The sequence below is a fragment of the Ambystoma mexicanum genome, chromosome 3p, assembly GCF_040938575.1.
Source record: "Ambystoma mexicanum isolate Mex_15411 chromosome 3p, UKY_AmexF1_1, whole genome shotgun sequence".
Lineage (NCBI taxonomy): Eukaryota > Metazoa > Chordata > Amphibia > Caudata > Ambystomatidae > Ambystoma > Ambystoma mexicanum.
Window position 1 is genome coordinate 351,224,641 of NC_090925.1, and position 25,269 is coordinate 351,249,909.

The 25,269-nt window shown below is 49.7% G+C and overlaps 1 protein-coding gene across 2 annotated transcripts in view; it reads left to right on the forward strand.

Annotated features, from left to right (window-relative positions):
• Window positions 1-25,269, forward strand: part of COX4I2 (cytochrome c oxidase subunit 4I2) — a 215,565-nt gene that overhangs the window by 34,730 nt on the left and 155,566 nt on the right. The window contains exon 1 of one of the 2 annotated variants that reach the window (XM_069650977.1): window positions 18,950-19,102. The exons of the other annotated variant lie outside the window; for it this stretch is intronic. The gene's annotated coding sequence lies outside the window, so the exon portion shown is untranslated. Of the gene's footprint in view, window positions 1-18,949; window positions 19,103-25,269 lie in introns of those variants that run through there. 2 annotated transcript variants of the gene reach the window in all.

Consider the following 25,269-nt stretch of genomic DNA (forward strand, 5'->3'; position numbering starts at 1 on the left):
TGTGGTACTGAAAACCCTAAAACCGATCACAAAAATCACGCTGTATGAGAATATCGTAGTCCGGGCAAAACACATCGCAGAAACTGATAATAACATTGCAGATGCTTTCTCGTTTTCAGTGGACAAAATTTCGAAGAAAATGGCGACCCACGCCTGGAAAGAGATGTGAGATCCCAAGACTGCTGGGAGATTCTAGAAAAATTTGCATCCACGCTGACAGCCGGGGCTGGGCCGTGCAACCTCATTCTACCAACACTAGTGTATGCAGTGATATTCTGCCTGCAGAAAATACGGACCCTGACACGGGGTTCCTTGTTAGAGCTGGCCAAAAAAGCTTTGGCGGACAACACAACATCTCAATACAGTGAGTGTCTGCAAACGGTACTAAATGTGTCGGGACAAAATAATGTAGAATTGTTGACGACAAACGACATCAATGCATTTCTGAGGTGGGTGTACAGTCAGGGTTTTAAGAGATTGGGCAAAAAGACTCCTCACTGCAGTATCCTATTTTCTCAAAACTGCAGGGAGACTGACTCCACACAGAGTTCATTAATCTTGCATGCTTTAAAAGGCTGGGGCATAGTAGAAGGGCTACAAATAGATAAGAGACCTGCTGGATTTTCAAAAACTGATAAGAATATATATGTTCACATCCCTATGAAACACTGCTGTTCAAAACGGCATTCTCACTAGCATATTTTGGAGCTTTTCGAGTGAGCGAGCTCATAACATCCAGCACCAAAGCCAACAATGGCTTGGGGATGATGGACACAAGGGTGAGGGCAGACCACATCACCATTGATGTCCAAAAGGGTGCAAAAAGAAATAAACATTGTATTGGTGATGTGACTTGCCCCGTGTGCATTACCAACCTTTACTGCTCACAGCGCCTTCTGGTACGGGCGAGATTTCTAATACACAGGGACTCCTAGGCTCTTAGCCATTATCAATTAAAAAGGATTCTGTTTAAAACTATAGGTAAAGCAGGATGCGACCCAAGAGTTTGGCACCCATTCCTTTAGAATTGGAGCAGCAACCACTTCATGGCAGGGGGGCTTGGGGTCGCAGCAGGTAAAAAGCATAGGAGGTTGGAAATCAAGACTGTTTTAAGAAATACATAAGATCTGAATTAATATATAATTTTCTCCCACCCCCTCCCCCCAAACAGATCAGGACGCCCAATTAAAATCCACCTGGATAGTAGGGCACTCTTTGTGTTCAGAACAGGGCGATGGGCCGAAGAAACAAAGGAAGGGGCACCTTTTGAGAACACAATTACTTCTTGGTTTGGTGGGGGTACAGAGGCCTTTCCTGGTCAGACATGAATAACTGGCTGATTTAGTGGCCTACAGGGACCCGCCCGAGTTTCTAGTCATCCATCTGGGGGGAAATGACCTAGTATCCATGGAGAGGAGAAAACTATATGAATATATGCGCCTCATTAGCAGGCATCGCCCACAATTGGAGGGTCACAGAAATGATTTACTCCTCCATGCTACCCAGGAAAACTTGGCTGGGAGTAAATTCCTACAAATCCGTGGCCACTGCTAGAAGGGAACTAAATGGAGGGGTCAAAAAATGTTGTACAGCCAGAGGCCTGTTTCATAAGCGCCATAACTCTGACCCGGACCTTTTTCATAAGGACGGGACACATCTATCGGGGGAAAAGGAATGGAACATTTCCACAAAGATAACGGATACCCTAGACAACCACAACCGGGGATGTCACTAACTAACTTTTGGGGGAAACTGGCCAGCCGGCAACCCGCCCAGGTGTGCCGGCATGGGCCAGAGGGGGCAACCTCAGGGCCTGGTGCCCAAAAGTACAGCATATTATGGTTATCCAATTATGATTGTCTGTTATGACCATAGCTGTGCAAATAAAATTCCACTGACTTTTATTGCCAGCACCAAAGCAATGTTTTGTGTGCTACTTGGGCGGAGGAGAATGCACAAGGTACACCCAGGTTATGTTTTACTGTCTGCATATGGGTCCACTGGTTATGGCCTATGCTGCAAGGGTACCAAGCGGGGGCAGGTAACCCGTGCCCCATAGCTGTCAGGCGGGGGAGGGCCAGAGCAGCAGCCCAACACAAGGGCGGCGCTCCTGCTTTCAACCACGCCCATCGTGCATGGCAGTCATACCGTCACCAAGCTAAGGCAAAATAATCAAGGGCAAGGTGTTAAGCAACACCTTGCCCTTCCTCCCAATGAGGTGCGAAGCACCCAGTAAGGTCAGGCAGGAAACGGGTCAGGGACATCATTTCACCAAAATGCCAGGGGTATCAGAAGTGACATCACATGACCTTTGACATGACATCACAGGAAGTGATGTAATTTGACCCCCACCTCGAAGTGACGTCATGGGAAGCGATGGAACACAACCTTTCACCCCTTGACAAAACAGGAAGGGACATCACATATTGTTCCTACACTATGAAAAATATGGTTGCGATGTCACTGTTATATACATTTCATCCAAGAATGGATCACCATATGTATCGTTAATATCAGTGTCTATAGGACCATATTATCAAATGACAGAATGCAAGCAAACAATGCATGCAGACTTCAAAGGGCAAATGATATGTTCTTATATAGCACTTATTTAGCGCTTTATATAGATCAAATATACATACAATATCGCCTAACCTATGTTGGTACTCATTTATCGACCTCAGAAGGGTGCAAGCTTGAGTAGGTGTTTAAGAACAGGCTAAATCAGTGACTCACCACCTGAAGTGTGCCTGGAAAGAATCCTTTGAGTCTGGCCATTATTGGCTAGAATTCCAGAAAGACAAACTGTGTTCCTATTCTTTCTTAGCGTCACTGCTCAGTGATACACTTGCAGAAGCTTTTTTTTAGGCCTGGACAAGAAAGTAGACACTACAAAAATAAAGAGCCACGTATCACTGGCCACAGCCCAGGAGCTTACATATAAAAAAAAAATTAAAGTAAAAAAAAAAATGTTCTAGGGGTAGCAAGGGAGACATCAGGGGGTCGCTACTGCAACCCCCAAATGACGTCCCTGAAACAGGCAGGACCAAACTGTCAGAAAGCACCCCAGGCGCTGATGGCACTGGCTGGGGTGCTGGCAGCACAGCCCCCCCCCACAGGCACAACAAAGACCCAGGGCCAGCCCCTGGGGCCAATCAATCAGTTTGGGACCCTGCACAGGCACCCAGATAAGAGTTCACTGCATACAGTCTCTCGCTACTTTTTCCCCAGAAAACTCCCACCCTAGAAAAGGGGCGAGAAGGAGAAAGAAGACAGGCCACCATACGGTGACCACACTGTCGTGGGATAAGGAAGGCAGCACAGCCCGACGGGGCAACCTCAGGACCTGGTGCCCAAAAGTACAGCCGATTATGGTTATGTAATTATGATTGTCATGCCCATAAATGTGCAAATAAAAATATATAGCCTTTTATTGCCAACACCAAAGCAATGTGTCCTGTGCTACCTGGGGGGAGGAGAATGCACAAGCTACACCCAGGTTTTGTTTTACTGTCTGCATATGGGTCCACTGGTTATGGGCAATGCTGTAGAGCCTTCCTAAGCGAGGCAAGGTAACTGCTGGTACCATCCAGCAAGCCCAGGAGAGGGCCAGCTCCCCCCCACTATCCGGACCTGGCCCCTCTCCACTCCACCATTTAGACAGACAGCAGTCTCCCTCCAGTACAAAGCAAAGGAAGGGTGAGGTGAGAAACACCTCACCCTTCCACTAAGCAGCAGGGTGCTAGCACCCTAAGGAACTAACAAGGTGGGCAGAGAGCAGGAACACCCCCCCCCAACCTGGCAGGGGGGGGGGCAGACAGTCTGCTCTGCCGGCCTGGGGGCTGGGTCACAGCCCCCAACAGATACACTTCAAAAAGAGCTTCCAGCTCAACATAAAACACAATGGCCCTCATTACGACCCTGGCGGAAATCGAAAAACGATTGCGGAAATGCAATACCGCCATCGAATAGCGCTCGGTGCGATTATGAGCCGTCACCGTAAAGTACGATGCCATTAGCGACACCGTAGTGAACGCCAACGCTAACTGCACCAAGTACGCGCACGCGCGCCATGCCAAACCGTAATTACCACCATGGCGTAATGGTACGCGAATTCCGATCCAAGCGGACATGTACCTAACGCCATCAAGCATGGCGGAAAGTACCATTCCGCCATGGTGAGAAGTACGGCTTCGCGAATCAACCGTAAACGGCCCTACTGAGTGCCTGTACACCACTCCCTGGCCACATTGCACAACTCCTCGTAGGTGCAATGAAGACACAAATGCAACCAGTGAAATGTACAAGCCACCCATGCATGCCAACGAACAAATGAATCTAGGTGCTCCAAGTGCCTTGTGAGTGGGCATCCATTTATGCCATGGCACCATTGCCGCACTGATGCAGCACAGGCATGTGAAGGTTCAAGTACAGCAACATGAGCAGAAAAATGAGACAAACAAAAACAGGCCCCCCCATCGACTGACACCAGTGTAAGGCAACATACAAAGCAGTATCCTGAGGGAGACTGCACCAGCCCTGTACTCCTGCCAGTAAACCAACCAACCATCAGCATAAGCATGGACCACACAAGTTGGCAGAGTGATTGAGCAGCCAGGCACATCTCAAGAGTGGCCAATGGGAGCTGCAGGGCACAGATGGCACGAATACAGAAGCCATTCCAATGGACATGACCTCAGTCTCCCTCCAAGAAACGCACGCAAACACAGGCACCTGTGACCAGCCATATTCAGATAATCACATCATTCCACCAATCCACCTGGCTGACCGGCATCTGTTACACAAAAGCAAATCCCCCGCCCATGAGCAGGACATCATTAAAACTGTCACAATGGTAGCCCCTATCCCTGACCACACTGGGCTTCGTAGGCAAACGCGGCCAGTACAGTACCACGCAACTATACTCAGAAGCCGGAACCCAATGCAGATCTTCTCACAAAACATCGCACCACAAATAGGAATATGCTACATTACTTGCAAAGAAGAACGCTACACGGTTAAAATCAGAATAGACATTTAATGCACCACAAAATCACCAAGCCCATACAGCCATTAGGTCATGAACCCCAAAATACATTTCATCATTGTGGGCTGCATCCGCAATAAATGACCAGCTTCTTCTTGTGTGACGCCCTGTTCCTTCATGGTACACAGGGGCTACATTCACGTTCAAAAAGGCAACATGGAAGCGCCTGCAACTGCAGGGCCGTCCCATTAGGTAGGCACTAGTCCAGCTGAAATCTCGAAATGTTGCTCCTAGCCACTAGTACTGCGTAAGGGCATGTGGCCCATTGGCGATCGTCCCATAAGATCGTAATGGTGCTCCACTGATTAACTCGAAGCAGCAGGTGCCGGGAGTAAAAGCCATCTGCAGGAGTGGCATACAGATGGCAGCGGCAAAAGGGGAGGAGATACCTGTCACCCAAATGAAATGAAAAAGAATAGTAGGCCATCAGAACTTGATTCGTATTACTCACTTCAATGATCACACTAAATCTACAGCCATATGCATGCTAGCCCACTCCAAAGGATTATTCCCACCCAAAAATCACTTGCGAATCATAACTATAAAAATCGAGCTGGGAACACTATTACACACGAGTGCCTGTGTGCATGCGTCTGTCAAAACAGAATCCATTCGATGGGATTAGTAACGTGCATAGACACAAGTGTATGAAGGCGCGTCGAGACACGGAGGGTACAACAAGGGCAGATAGACGATGGTCCCACTATGGCAGCTCTGCATCACATAGCGCAGGGGAGGTGGATAGATTCCAAAAAGCCCTGTACATGGCAAACTCTCCATTAAATCATCTGTCCATGCATCCATACATCATTTCCTCATCCCGGTATGAAAACGCATGATTATTTACTCACATCACATGTGAAATTTCCATTGAGTCTGTGCGTAATGCAGTCTGCAAAATCCACTGTGCTCCAGGCCGGGATTCCAGCGTTGTGAAGTAAGATGCATTTGGGAACGTCCTGCCTCATCGTCCACTACGCTATTGCGCATCCCATACTATTCATATCAATCATTGCATTCTCGCCATGGCCCCTGTCCCAAGGACACTAAACAATAGAACGTTATATTTGCAGTCAGACCTGTGGGCGTCTCCTCGCCGCTAGCTGAAGACCGAAAGCGCCGTCCTTCGAATACCTCATTTGCAACATCACGTCGAAAAGGCATCTGTGACCGCTTGAAATCACAAATTCATCCATGTAGTGCGGCATTGTGTGTAAATGCAAACTGGCTTCACTCACAAATGGGACGCCCCGCCCGTCGGTGAACCGCGGTACAGTGCTGCATGAGGGTCCACCGTTAATCGAGTACTACATTCCACTGACCCTTCACAAGTTTGTTCTCGACTGCAAAGATAGTATGTGAAACAATGGGACCATAGCAGAATGAACATATGAACCAATATTTCACTGCCATCGGGATCATATACATGATTGTAATAGCAAGATGCCATGCGTCGAATTGCAGCGTTGTGTGCGGGACGTGCTCGCCCAAAGGGGATTGCAGCTTGCACAGGTGGAATGAATCACCACAGGTGGAGGCAATACAGCTTGAAAACACATAAATTGCACACCCAATCCCCTCCCACACCCACACCAAAATGCTACCGGCAGGACTAGCGATGTTGGCCCTGGGGGACCTGATTGCACTGCAAGTACTCCAACTTCAAGAAGAAGAGGAACAGCAACTACTACAACAACCGGCCGCACAGAGGAGACGCAGGAGGAGGAGGAGGGCAAGGCAGGGCCAGCAAGGCCCGCCAGCACAGCCACTACCACCACGCAGGCAGCGCGCAATCCCACGCCTCCGAGCACATCCGTTCGACCTCGCGGATGAGCAGATCCACACCCTCTACCGTTTGGACCGGGACACCATAACCGCCATTGTGGAGATGACACAGGCTGACCTTGTCAGCATGATAGATAGCCCAACCGCCATTCCACCCCTACTGAAGGTGGTGTCTGTACTCCACTTCCTGGCCACAGGCACCTACCAGCACACAGTCGGACAGTTGCATGGCATTTCACAGCCAGTGTTCTCACGGACACTATTGCAAGTGCTCGATGCCCTCCTGAAGCACGCAGACGACTACATCTCTCTACCACGCTCGGAGCAGGAAATTACGAACACAAAAGTGGGATTCCATGCACTTGGCGGCATACCGGGTTGCATTGGTGCCATCGACTGCACCCATGTGGAATTGGTCGTCCCGCATGCCATGGAGGCCCAGTACCACAACCGAAAACAATTTCATTCTCTGAATGTACAAATGGTGTGTGACTCCAACAGGATCATTACACATTGTTGTGCCCGATTTCCTGGATCAACCCATGATTCTATGGTTTTGAGGAACTCTACAATACCACGCTACATGGAGCGACACGCAGGGAACAGATCCTGGCTACTCGGTGAGTCTCATTTCATGCATGATAATGGGGGGTATGTGATGCGGCAATGACCTGGCAGGAGGGGGGGGGGGCGTACATAGCAATGTCATTCCACAAACATCCTTTATTGTCCACATACAGGTGATGCCGGGTATCCACTGAAGAGATGGCTCCTTACACCACTCCGGAACCCACAGAACCAGCATGAGGAGGACTACAACCATGCCCACTCACGTACCCGTGTAGTCATAGAACAGGCATTCGGCCTACTGAAGACTCGTTTCCGCTGCCTCAGCAGGTCTGGCGGGGCACTCCTGTACCGCCATGTGAAGGTGGCAAAGATGGTCATGGCATGTGTCATGCTACACAACATGTGCGTACGTAGAAATGTGCCCATGCCCCCTGACGCAGAACTGCAAGCACCTGAAGATGGTCATGATGAGGGTGGGGATGTGGCAGCACCTCAAGGAGTCCGCGAGGCACAGGAGGGCTGAGACATTCGTCCGATTCTCATAGATTCATGCTTCTAGCACTCACGCCTGGTGGCTGATACATGGACACGGGACTTGTGGCAATGTGTGTGTCTGGAACATGCACAATATGGACTGTACGCCTATAATGGCCTCGTACACAAAGATCAATGTCCACACATCTCATTGGATGATAGTGAAATGTTTATCGCATATGTGAAATTATGTTACACACCCCATCGACCCGCCACCCAAGTGAGCCCAACACACCCCTTCCACCCTCCTACCTCCCCCCCGAACACCAGTGTCCAAAGATGCTCATTGTCAGTGGGCAGACGCTATTGCAAGCCCCCTCTGCGGGTATCAGAGACACCCCTGCCTGTGGAGCGCAGGTTCCTCCCAGATCTACGTTGGGGGCTGCCCTGGACGGAACTTGCAACGGATGATGTCTCTGCCTGCTCACGTCCATGCATGTCCCTAAGGGTTTGTGAGAGCTCAGTGAGCACACGGCGCACAGCGGCAAGTTCAGCACATACGTCTTTGGACGTCGCATGCAGTTCCCCCCTCAGGCTCTCGGTGCTTCTCTCCATTTGTACTCTCAGGCTCTCGGTGCTTCTCTCCATTTGTGCCCTTAGGGCAGAAATGGAGAGAAGTACAGAGACACTAAGTGTCTCAGTAGATGTTTCTATGGCTGACTTAGTACCCCCACATTCATCAGCATGGTCCTTGAGGAGCGTGGCCAGTTGCTGCTGTTGCACGATCACCTGGTCGAGGGACTGTTGCCTCTGCTGGGCCATGGCCATTTGCGGTGGTGTCACAGAGGGGCTGGTCACCTCATGTTGCCTTGCCACAGGGCTTGTGGGGGGATGGCCAGTCGTCTTGTGGGTGCCCCTGCGTGGTATCCTCATGGTGTACGGGATGGAACAAACAGGGGGATTGAGACAGGTCATGGATGGATCTTACTTCGACATCCCCGTTTTCTGTGTCGGAGCATGCTGCCATTAATGCAGTGTCACCTATGCTGCTGCTGCCACCAGAAGCAGTGCCTTCTGTGGCATCCATTGGGGGGACCTGTGGTGGTGCTGTTGTGGGCATGCTGGCTGCTGGGGTGCCTGTTGAAGTTCCCTCCTGTGTGCTGTCACTTGATTTGTGCTGCTGCCGTGTCTTGATGCGTGCAGCTGAGGTGGAGGGTCTTTGGCCGTTGGTCTTGGCCCTCTTTGCAGGTGTGCTGGTAGGGGTGTCCTGGAGCTCGTCGTTTGAATCGGACCCTGTGGTGGAGTAAAGGAGGGCGAGCGTTATTAATGGGTCTGTTGAAATTGGAATGGCAATGTATCACATGCATTGGGGTGGTACCTGAGGGTGATTTGGGTCGGGGCCTTAGAGGTGGTTTCATTTTTGTGTGGATTGAGGATGCAGTTGTTTTGCAGCCTGCAGTTAGGGTGTGCATGCTGCACGTGTAGAGGGTGTTTTTAGGGTTTTTAATTATTTATGTATTTATTGTGAGTTTTAAAGTGCGCTATCAGGCCAATGTATGTGGACGTTCTCCTGGACATGTGTTACTGTTGCACTATGTGGACACATGGTACTTCACATGATTGGACATTGTGGATTTAGCATTGTTTTATTTGGCCCACCTACCTGATTCTTCGGATGTCTGCACTCCTTTCTCCATCCCTCCGACTCCCTCTATACTCTCCATTCCAATGGTGGAGGCACAGATTTCTTCCCAGGGGGTCAACTTGATGGGTGATTCCGATCCTCCCCCGGTAGCTGTGGCAATGTTTCGGTTGGCAGAAAGTATGCTCCGGACGCGTATCCGCAGGTCGTCCCATCGCTTTCTGCATTGCTGTGGGTTGCGGGGTGCGGTCCCCACCGCACTTACCCGCTGTGCCACCAGGGCCCATATGGCCTTCTTGTTCGCAAGTGCCGTCCTGGTCATTTGCGTCGAGAAGACGACGGCAGCATTCTCCTGGAGGGTCTCTGTGAGCACGGTGAGTTCCTCACGGGAGAAGTGGACCTGCCGCTTGCGGTCGCACGCTTTTTTCGCTACTTTTCCCATTGTTATTGTTTTCACTAGGGTGGATGACGGGTTGTGATGTGTCTCAGGGTAGTATTTTTAATGGTTGTGTGGGAATTCTGATTTTATAGGTGTACGGCGTGCTGTTTCCCGTTCCGGGACCATGTTTTTACTTCCGTTTCCGTATATTTACGGTCACCGTACTTTCCGATTGCCGCTCATTACGGTGTCCGCTAAGATGGTTGGCGGAATTGCACCTAGGGCGCCGTACGACGGCGGTGGGGGGCGTTTTGGGGACATTTCCGCCATCGCGGACATTGCACTTCCGCCATGGAGTAGTGCTTGTGCCCGATGGGTCGGAATTAGCCGCACTTTGCTCCGTCGTGCAATGGCGGAAACGCTATTTACGCTGTGGCGGTCAGGTCAGTCACTTTCCGCCAGGGTCGTAATGAGGGCCACTGTCTTTTTTTTTTCACCTTTTTCTCTATTGAACATCGTACTGTTCAAAATACAGGCAGAACGTGGAGTTGCAGACGCCCGGGAGCTCAGGCGGTGTCTGCAGCGCGATCCAGGAAGGAGAAGAAAATAAAGTAGCAGCCTGGCACGGGAGGTGTGTTTTTTTTCTACAAATTTCAAGTAAGTCGAGCCCCCAGCCCGGGTTGCGCAACAGCCCACACGCTGACTGTTTACGCAATCTCAACAAACACCGAACAGCATGCCCAATCAGCGAACGCATATACAAACCCCTCCCCAGGCCTCGCCGCAGGGAACAGCGTGACGGACAGGGCGCGTACTATGTGGTTTCAATATTTGAAAGCAATGGCTGGAAAACACTACGCTAACAAATATTAATGGCTATTCTAAATAGCAAGCAACGGGGCAAACTACACAGAGCACGGACCGCACTCATTAAATTAAGTACGGTACCACGCGTCTCAACTCAACAGGGGTTTTCTTGTAGAAAACAGTTTGTTTTACTCTAACATAAATCAACTACAACACTTTCGTCTTTGGAAGCAAGACACAAAACAACGCAGGTTTGCATCCCGTGAGCCGTGTAGCACAATACAAGGTGCAGTTTTACAAGCAAGGAAGGTTAGAAAAAGCTTGTAACAAAGCACCAGTCCTTCTTTAAAACACGACCCTCCCACCCTGTTTTTACAAGAAAACCGGCATAAATGCGCAGAGACAAGCCAAACAGTGACGAGGGACCAAAATCTTGTACACAGAATAAATTGACAGGCGGGTGGCTCCCAAACGAAAATCACAGGGAACTGCAAGTCCACCACCATAAGCCAAATCACCCCAGCTGCTTGCAGCAATCGAGGTAGCTGAACACTACGGTTGGGCCTGGGTCAGGGAAAACCTATACAGCCTACCTGATGCCCATGCCCCCTGATTTAGGTGATACCTCACCACCCCCAAAGAAGTCAAGCGAAGGATCAGGCAAAGGTAACAAGTAATATTTTGTCAAAATTGTCTGAGAACATGAGGGACATTAATGATGCTGGATTTTAGAAACTGCAGTCCCCTGCAAACACAAATGACACAAACCACAACACCACCCTTGAGGCATCAGTTATCACAATACCGCCCCCCTCCCGCCCACACCTGCATCGGCAACGGTGGACCAGGCAGCAGCAACAGCCTGTCACTTACCAGCACAACTGAGCCAAGCCCAAACAGGCTTACAACAGCCACACCCAACCAAGATGGTGCATTAAAGGCATGGGCAACCCCCAACGCCAGCACACCTGGGCAAGCAGATGCAGCCAAAAGTGGCCAACCAGAGATGGTAATGATCACCAGTGCTCAATTAGACCAAAAGTTTAAATCTTTCCAAACAAATTTTGAATAGATACAAAAGATGCCTAGCATGGAACATAGACACCACAATCGAAGTCATATGGGCAAAAGAATTTATCGAAATCTTCTCATTAATTCAAGCCCAAAGAAAAGGGAGGGACGCTTTTAGGGATCCCAAGAAAATAGAAGAAAAAGCAACAGCTAGAAATGCCCAAGTAGAAGAGAACTGGGACAACTGGCTAAAAATCCTTTGCCATTTTAGCTACCATATATTTGGAAAAAATCCCTGTGGATGGGGCCAAACTATGGGCCTACATGGATAAAGTCAGAGAGGTAAAAATCGCCCAAAAAGGCAGAATCTGGTTGGCCTACGACTCAGATTCAGACGGGGTATGTCAGAGAGGCCTGCCATAGAATGGGATGAGGTGCAAAATGATTTATACATTTTGAACGCTGAGCTTCCATCTGAGGAAGAAGTCGCACAGACAACAACCAAACCCAACAAAAATTCTCAGGGCAACAGGGGCACAGATAATGAGAAACAAAAAACGGGAGCAGCCCTTTCGCAAAAACCAGCCCTGGGTGGCTAAGTCTAATGCCCACGGACAGAACAAAAACCAACACGGTCCCAAAGCCAATATTCCATGCAGGAAAGTTGCAAAAAACTCATGCACATGGGGCGAAGAGTGTTGGTACAAACACAACTGTACAAACTGCAGTGGCGACCACCCAGTCAGCAACTGCACCAGACTCCCCGCCAAAAATAATTAACAAACACCCAGGCCAGCCAAAAGAATAAGCAATATTAGCACCAGGCAGAACACCGATCAACGCCAGCAATTTCAGCAAAGCACTACAGGATTACCCGGACAGGGAAACAAACGCAGCAATTCTACAAGGTTTCAGAAAAGGTTTTATCATACCATTTAAAGGAACAGGGTCTCCCAACAGCCCAAAAAACCTAAAATCTGCCAGGGACAACCCAGAAGCAGTGAAATGCAAGTTGAAGAGCTAAGCCTGGGGAGAATAGCGGGCCCCTGGAACGCCATGCCATTCCAGGACTACCTATTTTAACTGCTAGGCCTGGTTCCCAAAAAGGAACTAGGCAAAATGAGGCTAATTTACCACCTGTCCTATCCAAAGGGCCACTCGTTGAATGGCGGCAGTCTGCATAATTAATGAGCTGTTTCATATACCCAATTCCAAGAGGCCGTAAGTCTACAAGAATGCGGCAAGAACGCTCTAATGTCCAAGTGGACATCAAATCCGCATTCAGACGCTTGCCGGTCCATCCTAAATCCCAACAATGGCTGGGCTTTACCTTTGAAAGCACATTTTATGTTGATGCCTCCCATGGGTTGCACAGTCGCCTGCGCCCTATTCGAACAGTTCAGCTCCTTTTCACAATGGGCGTTTCAGGGGCAACGCCCCAGGGCAAAAATAGTACACTACCTAGGCGATTTCATGGGCCCTTCAGAGTCAGGAGAATGTAAACTGGCATTAGCAGAGCTGGAACAGATGGTCACCATATGGGGCATCCCTCTGGCCAGGGAAGACAACCAAGCCATCCACCAACATAATCTTCCTGGGTATTGAGATAGACTCAGCCAGGGGGATTTGCAGAATCCCCAACACAAAAATAGCGGAACTACAAGAAAATATCCAAACTTTAAGCACAAAAGACAAGGGCACAGTAAAAGAATTGCAATCACTGGCAGGCAGCCTCAACTTCGCAGCCAGAATCCTCCCACAACGGAAGGTTTTCTCTAGAAGTAGAGTTCAAAACCAAATCCTGCACCAAACCCCATCAACATATCCGGCTAGGCAAAGAAGTGAAAGAGGACCTAAAAATTTGGGAGAACTTCCTTAAACATTTTAATGGGAGCATCCTATGGCGCACAACAATAAATGCATGGGCCAAGGGAACTCCCTTCAGACGCAGCTGGCAGCAAAGGTTTTGGAGCCATCCTGGGCACAGAATGGGTGGCCGGGCAATGGCTAAAAACATGGCAGTCGGCAGGATGGACAAAAAACATTACACTTTTAGAAATATTTCCCATCTGGCTAACAATACGCATCTGGGGCAGGCAGCTAACTAACAGAAGTCTTGGTTTGGTGTGAAAACATGGCAGTGGTAGGCATCATAAACAGAAGAACCACCAAATGCCAGCAGGTACTAAGAGCCATTACCACGGTCTCGCTACAACAGAACATTGTGGTAAAAGCCAAACTCCTCATAGGAACGGATAATAACATTGCAGATGCTTTATCTCGTTTTCAGTGGACAAGATTCCGGGAGCTAGCGCCTCACACCAAAGAAATGATGACGTTAATACCAGCGGACTGCTGGGAAATAAATTACATCGCCGCCGCCAGAGAGCCAAGGCCGGGATGTACAAGCAAAATCAGGCACCTCAAATACAGGTGCCAACTACACTCTGCTCGCAGAGATCACGAACCCTGGTACGGGGTTCCTTACAGAAATGGCAGAGAAAGCACTGGCCAGCACTGCCACAGCACAGTACAGTAAGTGCTTACAAAATGTGTTTAAGACAACAGGTTTAAACCACGTTGAATTAATAACAGTAAAGGAGATAGAAATATTTTTTAAATGGGCACATGACAAAGGGTACAAAAGGGATTGGGCAAAAAGACACCTAGTGGCAATATCCTACTACTCCAAACTCCAGGGGGACACAGACCCCCACCCAGAGCGCACTTATCACGTATGCCATGAAGTGCTGGGGCAAAATAGAGGGACCCCAGGTAGACACCCGCCGCCCTCTTGTTTTTGACAAATTAGTAAAAATAACAAGCCAACTGGAAAACATTTGCCATCATCCATAGGAGGGCCTGTTATTTAGAACTGCCTTCTCCTTGGCATATTTTGGGGCTTTCTACATTGGAGAGCTCATCGCCTCCACCACCAAAGCCAGCAATGGGCTAGGCATAATGGAAACCAGGGTTAGAGGGGACAGTGTCACCATAGATATACAACAGTCCAAAATGGGGGCCAGAAGTACCACCAGCATTTGCTGCATTGACTATTCAACAAACTGCCCAATGTGCATCACCAACCTATACTATGCACAGAGGCCAAACGTAGGGGGGAGGTTCCTAATTCACAGGGATGCCTTGCACTAAGCCGCTATCAATTCAAAGGGGTTCTGTCAAAAGCCATCAGCAAGGCAGGATGGGACCCCAAGGAATTCGGGACCCATTTGTTTAGAATCGGGGCTGCAACCGCAGCATGGCATGGGGGACTTGCCCCCCCCACCCCAAAACAGGTAAAAAACATAGGGGGATGGAAGTCAGACTGTTAAAAAATATACATCAGACCAGAACTAATATAGCCCTCTCCACCCCCTTTTCTCCCACCAGAACCTCCAGCCAAATGGACCAACCCTCTCCGTCAGCATGGATAGTCGGTCACTCGTTCGTTTTTCAGGTCAGGGCGTTGGGCAGAAGAAACCAAGGGGGGGGCACCATTTAAGAATACTATTGCATCCTGGTGGCGTTAGAGGCCTCCGTTGGGCAGACATACACGACAAGTTAGCTGACCTGGTCACCTACAATTTTTGATAATATATTTAGGTGGCAATGACCTGGTGTCCACAGGGAGAAGAAGCTTACTCGAGGAAATGTGCGCCTCCCTAGCAGGCATCTCCCACAGCTGGAGAGATACTGAAATCTACTTTTCAGCCATCCTGCCCAGACGAAAATGGCAGGGGGCCACCTGTTACAAATCTATAGACCTTTCCAGAAGAAAACTCAACAGAGGGATAGAACAATTCTGCATAGCCAGGGGCATAGGGTTCATAAAACACCCGGCCATCACATTAGGAGATCCTGACCTATTTCTCAAGGATGGCACACACCTGTCAGGACCAGGCATGGAACATTTCTTCTGAGAAATCTCCTCCACCCTAGCCAACAGGGGCTGCAGATAATCACTTTTGGGGAAACACTGGCAGCCGATAACCTGCCTGTGTGGCGGCACGGGCCAGAGGGGGCTACCTCTGGACCCGGTGCCCAAAAGTAGGTTATATGGATATGTGATTATTGTTTCCATAACCATATCTGTAACAATAAAATCCTGCAGCCTTTTATTGCCAACACTTGCAAACTGTGTGGTCTAACTCATTTATGCAGGGTGGGTGGGTCGGTTATGGCATTTGCATGTATATAGGTCCAGCAGTTATGGGCAATGCTGTAGGGCCTCCCAAAGTGAGGCTGGTACCATGCAACAAGCCCTGGAGAGCGCCAGCTCCCCCCACTATCCGGACCTGGCCCCTCTCCACTCCACCATTTAGACAGGAGACAGCAGTCTCCCTCCAGTACAAAGCAAAGGAAGGGTGAGGTGAGAATCACCTCACCCTTCCACCAAGCAGCAGGGTGCTTAGCGCCCTAAGGAACAAACAAGGCAGGCAGAGAGCAGGAACACACACCCCCTGCCTAGGGGGGGCCAGACAGTTGGCTCTGGGGGCTGGGTCACAGCCCCCAACAGATACACTTCAAGCCCTGGGTCTTATAAAAAGAGCTTCCAGCTCAACAGAAAACACAATCTGTAGACCCTGAACGGGGACTCAAACAGGCGTTGCGCGAAGAAAGAGACACGCGACTCCTTCGTGGTTTGCATAAACCCGGACTGGCGCGAAACCGCCAGTTCCGGTGATTCCTTTAATCTCCTCCCACTCCTCGTGTCACGTGACCGTTCTCTTCCGGCACGTGACACCACATTCCTCCCCAAATTGGAGGTAAATTCACACCTGTTACAAAATACATTTTACTAGGGATCATTGTCTCTTCGGTTGGCCCTTTTACAATATACCCCATCTATGACATACCCTTTTAGGCGGGATGACGGTTTGGGCTTCTCTCTCAGGTTGTAGCGGGCGTTCCGTTCTTTGGGCGATGTGTCGGTGGTGGTTCCTTCTTCTGTCTCGACTTCTGGTGGGCCCGGACTGCTTGATTCTTCCGGCGTATATTCGCGGGTTGGCGGTGTGAGTCTTTGGGGCGTCTCAACAGTCTTTTCCTTCGGGGACAGGGGGTGTTCTTCCCACATCTCCGTGGGAACTCTCTTGAAGTGGGATATGTTCCTGGTCACCGTCTCCCCTCTTCGGGTGGCCGTGACCATGCTGTGGTTGGTGGTTTGAACTGTCCATGGACGGACCTCGAAGTTTAGTGACATCTTCCTTGGCTGTGCCCGGTTTTTGACGAGGACAGTGTCTCCGGGGTTCAGTTCCCGATGGTGGGCACGCCTGGCAACGCTCTCTTGTTCGTTGCGCTTCTTCCTCCTCACATCCATTTCTTGGATGTCTAACTCGGGTGCGACCCAGTGTGCATGTATTGGGAGTTCTGCCTGTATTGGTACTCCAAACATGAGGGCTGCTGGGCTGATTCCAGTGGCTGAGTGTGGGGTTTGCCGGTGTGTCCTCAGAAATCGGTAGACTGCCTTTAGCCAGGGGTGTTTTTGCTCTTTGGCAATTCTGATCACTTTGTTTAGTGATCCCATGAAGCGTTCTGCGTCTCCGTTGGCCTGAGGCCACCGTGGGATAGTCCGGATTGAGGTCGGGCTTAAACATGTTGGTGAGCGCAGTTCTCGCCGCTGCGTAGTCAGTGTCATTCCCGCGGTTTGGTAGGGCGTTGAAAAGGCGCAGGGCTGCCGACCCTACATTGAGCAAAAGGAAGGTGCGCATCTTTTTGGGTGTGGCTATATCTCGTGCCTCTAGATGCATCTCAAATTGTTGCAGCCATATTTCCCACCGGATTGCTGCTCCACTGGTGAACGGGTCGAATGGCGGCATGAACGTTGTCAGTGAGGGGTCGCTGCGCTCCTCGGTGATGCTCCTCCTTGATGATGAGGACCCAGTGCTGATCCTTGTTGGGCTTGTGCTTGGGCTCGACATGTTGTTCTGTGTGATGGTTCCTGGGGCTGAGCGTAGTTGGTAAGGTTACCCTTGCTGCCTGGTGTGGCGGCACGTGGCGTCGTGTGGAGCGCTGCGGTTCCGGGCCGTGGTGGGCTGCGCAATGGTTATCTTGCGTGTCCAGAGATATCTTCTCCCTTACTGCCAGGTATGGGAGTGCGATGGATGGAAGAAAAGGAAAGAAAAATTTTTTTTTTTTTTTTTTTTTTTTTTTTTTTTCCTCTGCGTGGGCGGAGCCGGGGCTGAAGCTTACCGGCCTCCGCGGAGTTGTCGTGGGTCTGTGGACGCCGTGGCTCCTTCTGGTGCTGGGAGGCGTGCAGTCCACACCCGCCTCGTCGCCAGTGTGATATTGGATCCTCTCGCCGCTAGAGCGAGCGGCGGAGGCAGCGTGTTTGTGGCCCCCTGCCAGGGAGCTCCGGTGCGGGGAGCGAGGTAGCGCGCTGCGCGAAGAAAGAGACACGCGACTCCTTCGTGGTTTGCATAAACCCGGACTGGCGCGAAACCGCCAGTTCCGGTGATTCCTTTAATCTCCTCCCACTCCTCGTGTCACGTGACCGTTCTCTTCCGGCACGTGACACCACAGTATCCACAACGGGTCGTGGGACAGGAAAGGCGGCACAGGCCAGCGGGGGCTACCTCTGGACCTGGTGCCCAAAAGTTTCCATAACCATATCTGTAACAATAAAATCCTATGGCCATTTATTGCCAACACTTGCAAACTGTGTGGTCTAACTCACTTATGCAGGGTGGGTGGGTCGGTTATGGCATTTGCATGCATATGGGTCCAGCAGTTACAGAGAGCATAGCCTCCCTCGGGCCATGCTACCTTGGAAGTGCCATGGGCATACCTGACAAGCTATGCCTGTTGGATCCCTGATGGTGTAGTAGTAGTAGTGTAGGGCCGAGTAGGAGTTTTTTCAGTACTGCTACAGAGCAACAGTACTTTGCCCCCTCACCCCCACCCACAGTCGAGCACGGGCCCCAGGGCTGCTCTCGCTTCCCGGTGCCCGTGCTATTTCGTGCACAGCTCCCCGTAGCTCTCTGGTAATCAGTCTCTGGCCCACCAAGGCTGTCGTCCGTCCCTCTGTCCATCCGAACCTCCGAATAGCAGGGATGTCTCGCCTGTCTCCAGGGGCTCGGTAGGCTGTGCACTCCAGTCTCTTCAGCCACTGGAAGGGCGAGCGTCCCTTAACACCCCCCCCCCCCTCTCTTCTCCGGGGGTGTCGCTCACTCTGCCGTTTGACGTTCTAGGATTATCTGGTTGCTCGGACTGCCTGGGTGGGAAGGAGGGGGGGCGTAGGGCAGTCTGGGGCTGAAGGCACGGATTGTGTTAAACTGCTCCCGTCATGCCCCGGTGCTGATCTGTTTAGAATAAGAGTTCTCTGCTCTCTGCGCTCCCAGCGGACTCCCACCCAGCGCTCTTCTGCACCGCTTCCCTGCACCGCCTGACGGTGAGTACCGGGAGGAGAGTAAGTACCCGCACAGCTTTTATCTACAGCCACGTCTACCTCCGTGAGGTTAAATCGCCTGTTGCCGAGCAGTCGTTCGACAGCTGACTGCCAAGTCGGTCCGTCTGTTTGTGGTGACTGTGCCAAGTCCGCCTGCTCCATCATGCCAGCATACTAGTGGCTGCCCGCCATCAGTCAGTGACGACGGCACCGAACTCTGTGGCGGAGTTCGCCAGTTGTTCGAGTCTCTGACAGAGGGTGCGTTGTTGGGTCCGAGTCCGCCCCGAGCAGCGCGGGTTGTGCAGATGCCTCTGCGCGGTGGTTGCGCTGCGCTCTCCTGCTGTAGATGCGCGGACGCAGCGGGCAATTTCGGTGGGGGGAGCGTCGGTGGGAGGGTCTGTTTAGGTTTGGAAGAGGGGCGGGGGGTTAGTTGCCACGTCTTCTGCACCCCACCGGTCGGAGTACATGATCGGTGTGGGGAGGCGAGGCGAGGGGGGGTAGGGGGGCGCCAGTCTTGTCAATGGCTTATTAAAGTATGCGTGTTTGCAGTAAGTTGGTAGGTCAATTAACGGCGGCCCCTCATACCAGAGTGCATAATTGAGTGAGAAGCGATTCGGCCCATGGTGGGTTTAACGGGGCTTTTTGTTACGAGCAGTTTTCGGCACAACCCGCGTTTAAACTCTTGCTGGGAGGCTTCTGCTCTGCTCCGTTTTTGCACCCCCACCTTTGCAGATTGCAGGGTGCTGCCCCCTCTTCCAGTCTAGCTGCTGGAGGGTGCTGCACAAATGAACGTGCAATGAGGTGGGCCCAACCCTGTTCGGCCTCGGCACAAAGCCAGGCTGTTTTTGTTGTTGTGTAGACCTTCCGCCTATATTGCAGGGCTTAACCTAGAGTTGTGATATTACGTAACCAGTCTTTCTATAGCGCACATCGTTGTGGCTTCGTAGCGCTCGTAGCTGCCCTGGAAGGCTTTCGTACAGACCTGGCTCTGTGGGTGGCAGAGACCCGGCTACAGCGATAATGTTTGGCGTTTTAGTTTGGTGCTTTGTGGGGCACCATGGAACCAGTCGGCTTTGGGGCCCATCCGTGAACTGACTTCCTATAGACTGGCGGGGCTTGTCGACCCATCCACTGGTGATGCTGATGCCCACTCCAGTTGATAGTGGGTTTGCGGGACTCTGGTCGCGGAGGCTGATCAAAGGCATACAGCTGTGCAGCTCAGTACTGTCACTCAAGCGCACTTCAAAAGCGGTGGGGGGAGGGGCGGGGGGTCATTTCAAGACTGTGTCGAAAGGATTCTAACCAAACCAGGCTCGGACCAAAAACGAAAAATGCTGGTGTGGGTTTTTTTTTTTAGAGTCGAAGTGGCCCACTTTTAGTTCACTATGTGGCTAGTAGTTGACCATTGTTACTGAATATTCTTTGAAATACACAATTTGCACCACATTTTATCAAAAAACTTTGCTCTTGGGTACCATTCAGTGTCACATAAGGAATGAATTGCCATGTGCAACGGTGGCCCAGTCATTCATTGGTGCCTGAGACAATTGTATGGCCATGTCGGTCTTACCTTGATTCTAACACATGCCTCTGGCCATGGGCCCGTGGGCATCATATCGACTCGAAGCTTTCATATTGGGGTCCAAACGCACTCGCACGAGAAAGCGTTCGTGTGTTGTCCGTGAAGAGACGCGTGTGATCGGTGCTTACTGCAACCCCCGCGCTCAATCCAGTGTCTGCCATAGACTCTGCCGAGTAGCCAGAAAGCGGCGACACCGGGAAGAACTGCGGTGCCAGTGCAGCGTTCTGACCCTGGGGTCACGTCGTGCGTGCGTGGCCGCGTGCTGGCGGTTTATCCGCGCCTCGCTTTGAAACGCACGCGCCATAGTTAATGACGGAGCGCACGGCGCGGTCTTGTAGCCCTGCATCTGAAAGCCCCGGCCTGTCCCGCGGCCCCGTGCCTCGGCTTCTTTTGACCCGTGCCGCCTCAGCAACCGTTCATTGAGCAACGCTCCGAAGGGCGTGGCCGCGCTCTCCACAGCCCCATCGTTGTTTCGCCCTTATCCTCCGCGCCAGAGGCGCCCCTGGAGGTGAAGATACCCCAGAGGAGGCCTTCAGAAGACTGCATGAGGGGGGAAGGGGGGAGGTGAGCGCTGTCCCCCTCAGTGGAGGGTCGCAGTGTGCTGCCACACAGAGTGGACACTTCATATCCTTACCCTGTTAGCTCGTGCTTTGGGGATGGCGAAAGAGGGTGGCCGAACAGTAACAACATATTTGCTGGCGGACATTGAGTTCCAGACTAAAAATCAGAAGTGCCAGGGATACCTTTAAAAGATAGATGGTCAAGGTAACTAAGGAGTGCAATAACAGTACATGTTTTTGTACCTGTCCTCAAAGGGTGTAAAATCAATTTTGTGTGTGAAACAATAGCTTAATAAAATAAAAATATACAGTCTAAATCAAAAAGGTCAGTGGATCCTTTTGGCCAGTCCTACATTAGACACCATCTTTAAGGAAGGATGCAACCACCGCTGTCACCCCATTCCGCTAATCGAGAGCAATCACCTCATCCCTTTCTCAATCGTTACCACCCACAAACCTAGTGACCACAGGCAAAAGGAACCGGAAACATCTTAACCAAGATGTTGTGTGCCCGATAGAGACCATTGAGCCCAATACACTGCCTTTGCAAGAGTAGATCCCTGACAATTTACAGAACTCAAAATGGATGTGTGGGCACACAGCTGTCCATAAAAACGGTTCGCCCCATTAAAAAAAAAAACCTCAAGGTTGTACCTCCCTCATCTCTGAGCTCTTAACCGGAACTTGGAACAAGTCCTGGAGAAAACCCTTCAACCAGGCCAACAGTCATGCGAGAAAAATCCACCAGCACAAATCCTTAAAGGACAAGCAATTGCACTACACCAAGAATGATGAGTGGCCAACCCACGATGGAGAGATACTGCAAATAATCTGAGGACTCTTTCCCCTGTGAAAGACCATCCCAGAAGCTCAAATGACATCTCGAACCCAAAATAAATACTCCAAATAGTCAATGTGGACTCATCCATTGTGAAAAATCCTCCCACTATCTCGGAAGCTCTGCATTGACATTTCAAACCCAAAGGAACTACTCCAAATAATCAATGGGGACTCCTTCTTTCGGCAAGACCCTCCCATTATCTCAGAAGCTCAACCCTTTCAGGAAACAATCTGCATCCAGCAATCAATGGTCGCAGACACCTAGGTAACGATAGACCACGCCTGCGTACAAAAAAACCTCCTATCATTTCAGACTCCTTATCACAGATACTTTCACCAAACTTGTAAAAAGAGAAAGAAGGCTGATTCTCTGAAATGGCCACTGCCTGACGGACATCTTTGAAAACCTACTCTGCAAAGAAACCCCAGCCTTCTATTTCCAAAAACCGATGAACCAATTTTTGGAAACCAGATTATACTACCTGCACTTTTCAAACCAGTCTGCATTAAACTTGTCCAAGAATACTGCACAAAACCAGACCAACATCAGGCCCTTGACAAACGTACACTACACACAATCTTGGAACATTACATATACAAAGATCCCTGAACACGTGGAATCAAATCAAGCGATGGCCCAATCTCAAGTAGGATTTAGACGACTGAGAACTGAATCGGCACTCTCCGGTTTTGAGAACCAGATACCTATATTCACCCATTTCAACATCATTAACTGCAGCACCTTGATAAAGGAAATGCAAGAATCTGGCATCTGCGGCACTGCATGAAGATGGATACAATCCTTCCTCCGACAGAATGGAAGCAGCCTACCTCCTTAAAGCTCAACACGAGCCATCGCATGCAGAGTGCCACAAGGATCAAATCTTTCACTGCTCCTTTTCAACCTCTACAAGGCCCCAATAATGCAATGCATAAAAAGCAGACTTGCACGTTACAACTGTAGAAAATTCTTTCAGGCTCACAACGGCAATCGACTCAAATGACTCCCTTTAGTGATGTACAAAATGTGGCATGGCCTTATGTATGCGTACGAGTAGGCAACAAATGGACCAAGTTGTTCAAAAAGAGTGAAATGTTTTCCTGAACTTTGCACATCCCATTTTGTCTTGGCCTTGATAGTCTGCCCTTCTAAACACCTTAATATTGAAAAAGCTATTGCTTTGCTTCATGAATGTTCAATCATTTTCTGATCCCTTACCCAGGGTAATCCAGACATGGACCCCCTTTCTCACTGTCCTTAGAGGCTCAGCATGATCTCACTGAGGATCGACTAGGCTGAAAAACACATGTCTGGGATTGTGGTTGGTACTCTTGTTCTGAGGAGAATTGCCTAGCATTTCAGTGCTGGACTGCCCTTGTGGGGAGGGGCCAGACTGATTAGCAAATCGACATTTCTCCTCTGTGAAAGGTACAGTGAGCTGAAACAGTTTTAGACCCTCCCGAGTGGGCACGTTCCTATAGAACAGACTATTTGGCATTGTTCTTTCTCAGTAGACGCTCTCTGACCTTTTCGTGTACTTTCTGATCAATACTTAAATGAGTGATTTTGGGGCGGATACACAAGGCCATGCCACATTTTGTACATAATTTGGAATGGCATGAGCTTTATATGCTGCAGCATGAATAGTCGCCCCATTTCTAGAAACCGATTATTTGGTATGCAACATCCCTTTACAGTTGCTTTAGTGAGGTAAATGCCTAGTTGACCAACAATTAACGTGAAACTACTAGCCTGTAGAAATGGTAACAAGAGCAGAATCATCAAGTGATACAAATCTTGTTTCTGTTGGTGAATGGGGTCCAACTAGAGCCCTGAATCAATGGCTTAGTATAAAAATGCTTCTGCGTCCATCACCTTGCACTCAAAGGATGGCCCAGACAGCCCGTGACTAGACATAACAAACCACCTCAGCAAGAAATGAATGTATCCAAAACACTACGCAAGACTACTACCAGGAGTAGAGATGAGAGCATATTATGCCAGCCTGACAAGCCTCCTCTTTCTGCCGCTAAAGAAAAGGATCCAATTTAAAGCACTGTATCACACAGCACTTATGCATCAGGGAGCAGAATTCAATCAATCCACAATAACCCCGTACCAAGCACGAAGGAGATGCAGCTAAGAAACATGGAGGCGCATCTTTTTCCACTCTCGAGCAAACTTGTGTAACTCATCCCTAAAGAAATGGGGATTAGAGAACCACCTAGCTTCCAGAAAAATTTAAACCTAGCTTTTTAATACACAAGTGTAAAGAAACGACCCACAACTGAACCTACGTCACAGTAGAATGAACGCTGGGAGTAATCAAAACCACTCCAGTTGCTTTGGGCTAGCCTACCATATAGGCTCTGCCCATCTAGCACAAATGCCACTGGGCTCGATGGACTAGAGCGGGCCCATAGGACTGGGGGTTTACAACAGCACTTTAAGATGAGTCGCAGCACCCTTGAGATGGATGGGGATGCAGATTCGTACTCTTCCATCAAATCAATAATGACAACTCAATGGTTTGACAAAGGGAGTCAGTTTAATGAAAAGTACAAAATAACGGGGAGGTCATGAATATCGGCAATCGCTCGATCTTCCTTCTCGCTTCAATTATACTTTAGTTTCAGAAAAAACATAGTAGTTACACCAAAAACTCACCATCACTGACATGTAACTCTCAAAACTTAGTATGCAACTTAATTGGTTCTAGGAAGGTAACTTTAATATAGGTATTATATGTCAATCCAGCACTCCAATTAAGTCAATGCCTTGTATGGGATGCCCAATGGAAACCCTTATTTATATATTTTATGTCAAATGTTCTTTTAATTCTGGATGATGTTCCCTTGTATAATGCCCCTCTCTTTGAATTCCCCCCCCCCCGGTCTCACTGAACCAAGAAATAGGTTTGTTTTGCAAATTAAAAGTTTTATTTGAAGAATTGAACAATATATATGTCACACTTTTATAAATATGGATATCTGAATATCACACTTATGAATATTTATGCAATGGTCAGCAAGGGGTAATATTACAATATCAACAATCTCTTTACTCAATTAGGAGTAGGAATAGGAAGAATAATGTAGCAAAGAATACTTTTTGTGGGTTGAATGAAATGCAGTGATATGAAAGATTTTAACACAGAAATAAACTTGATATGAATTCATATCACTCT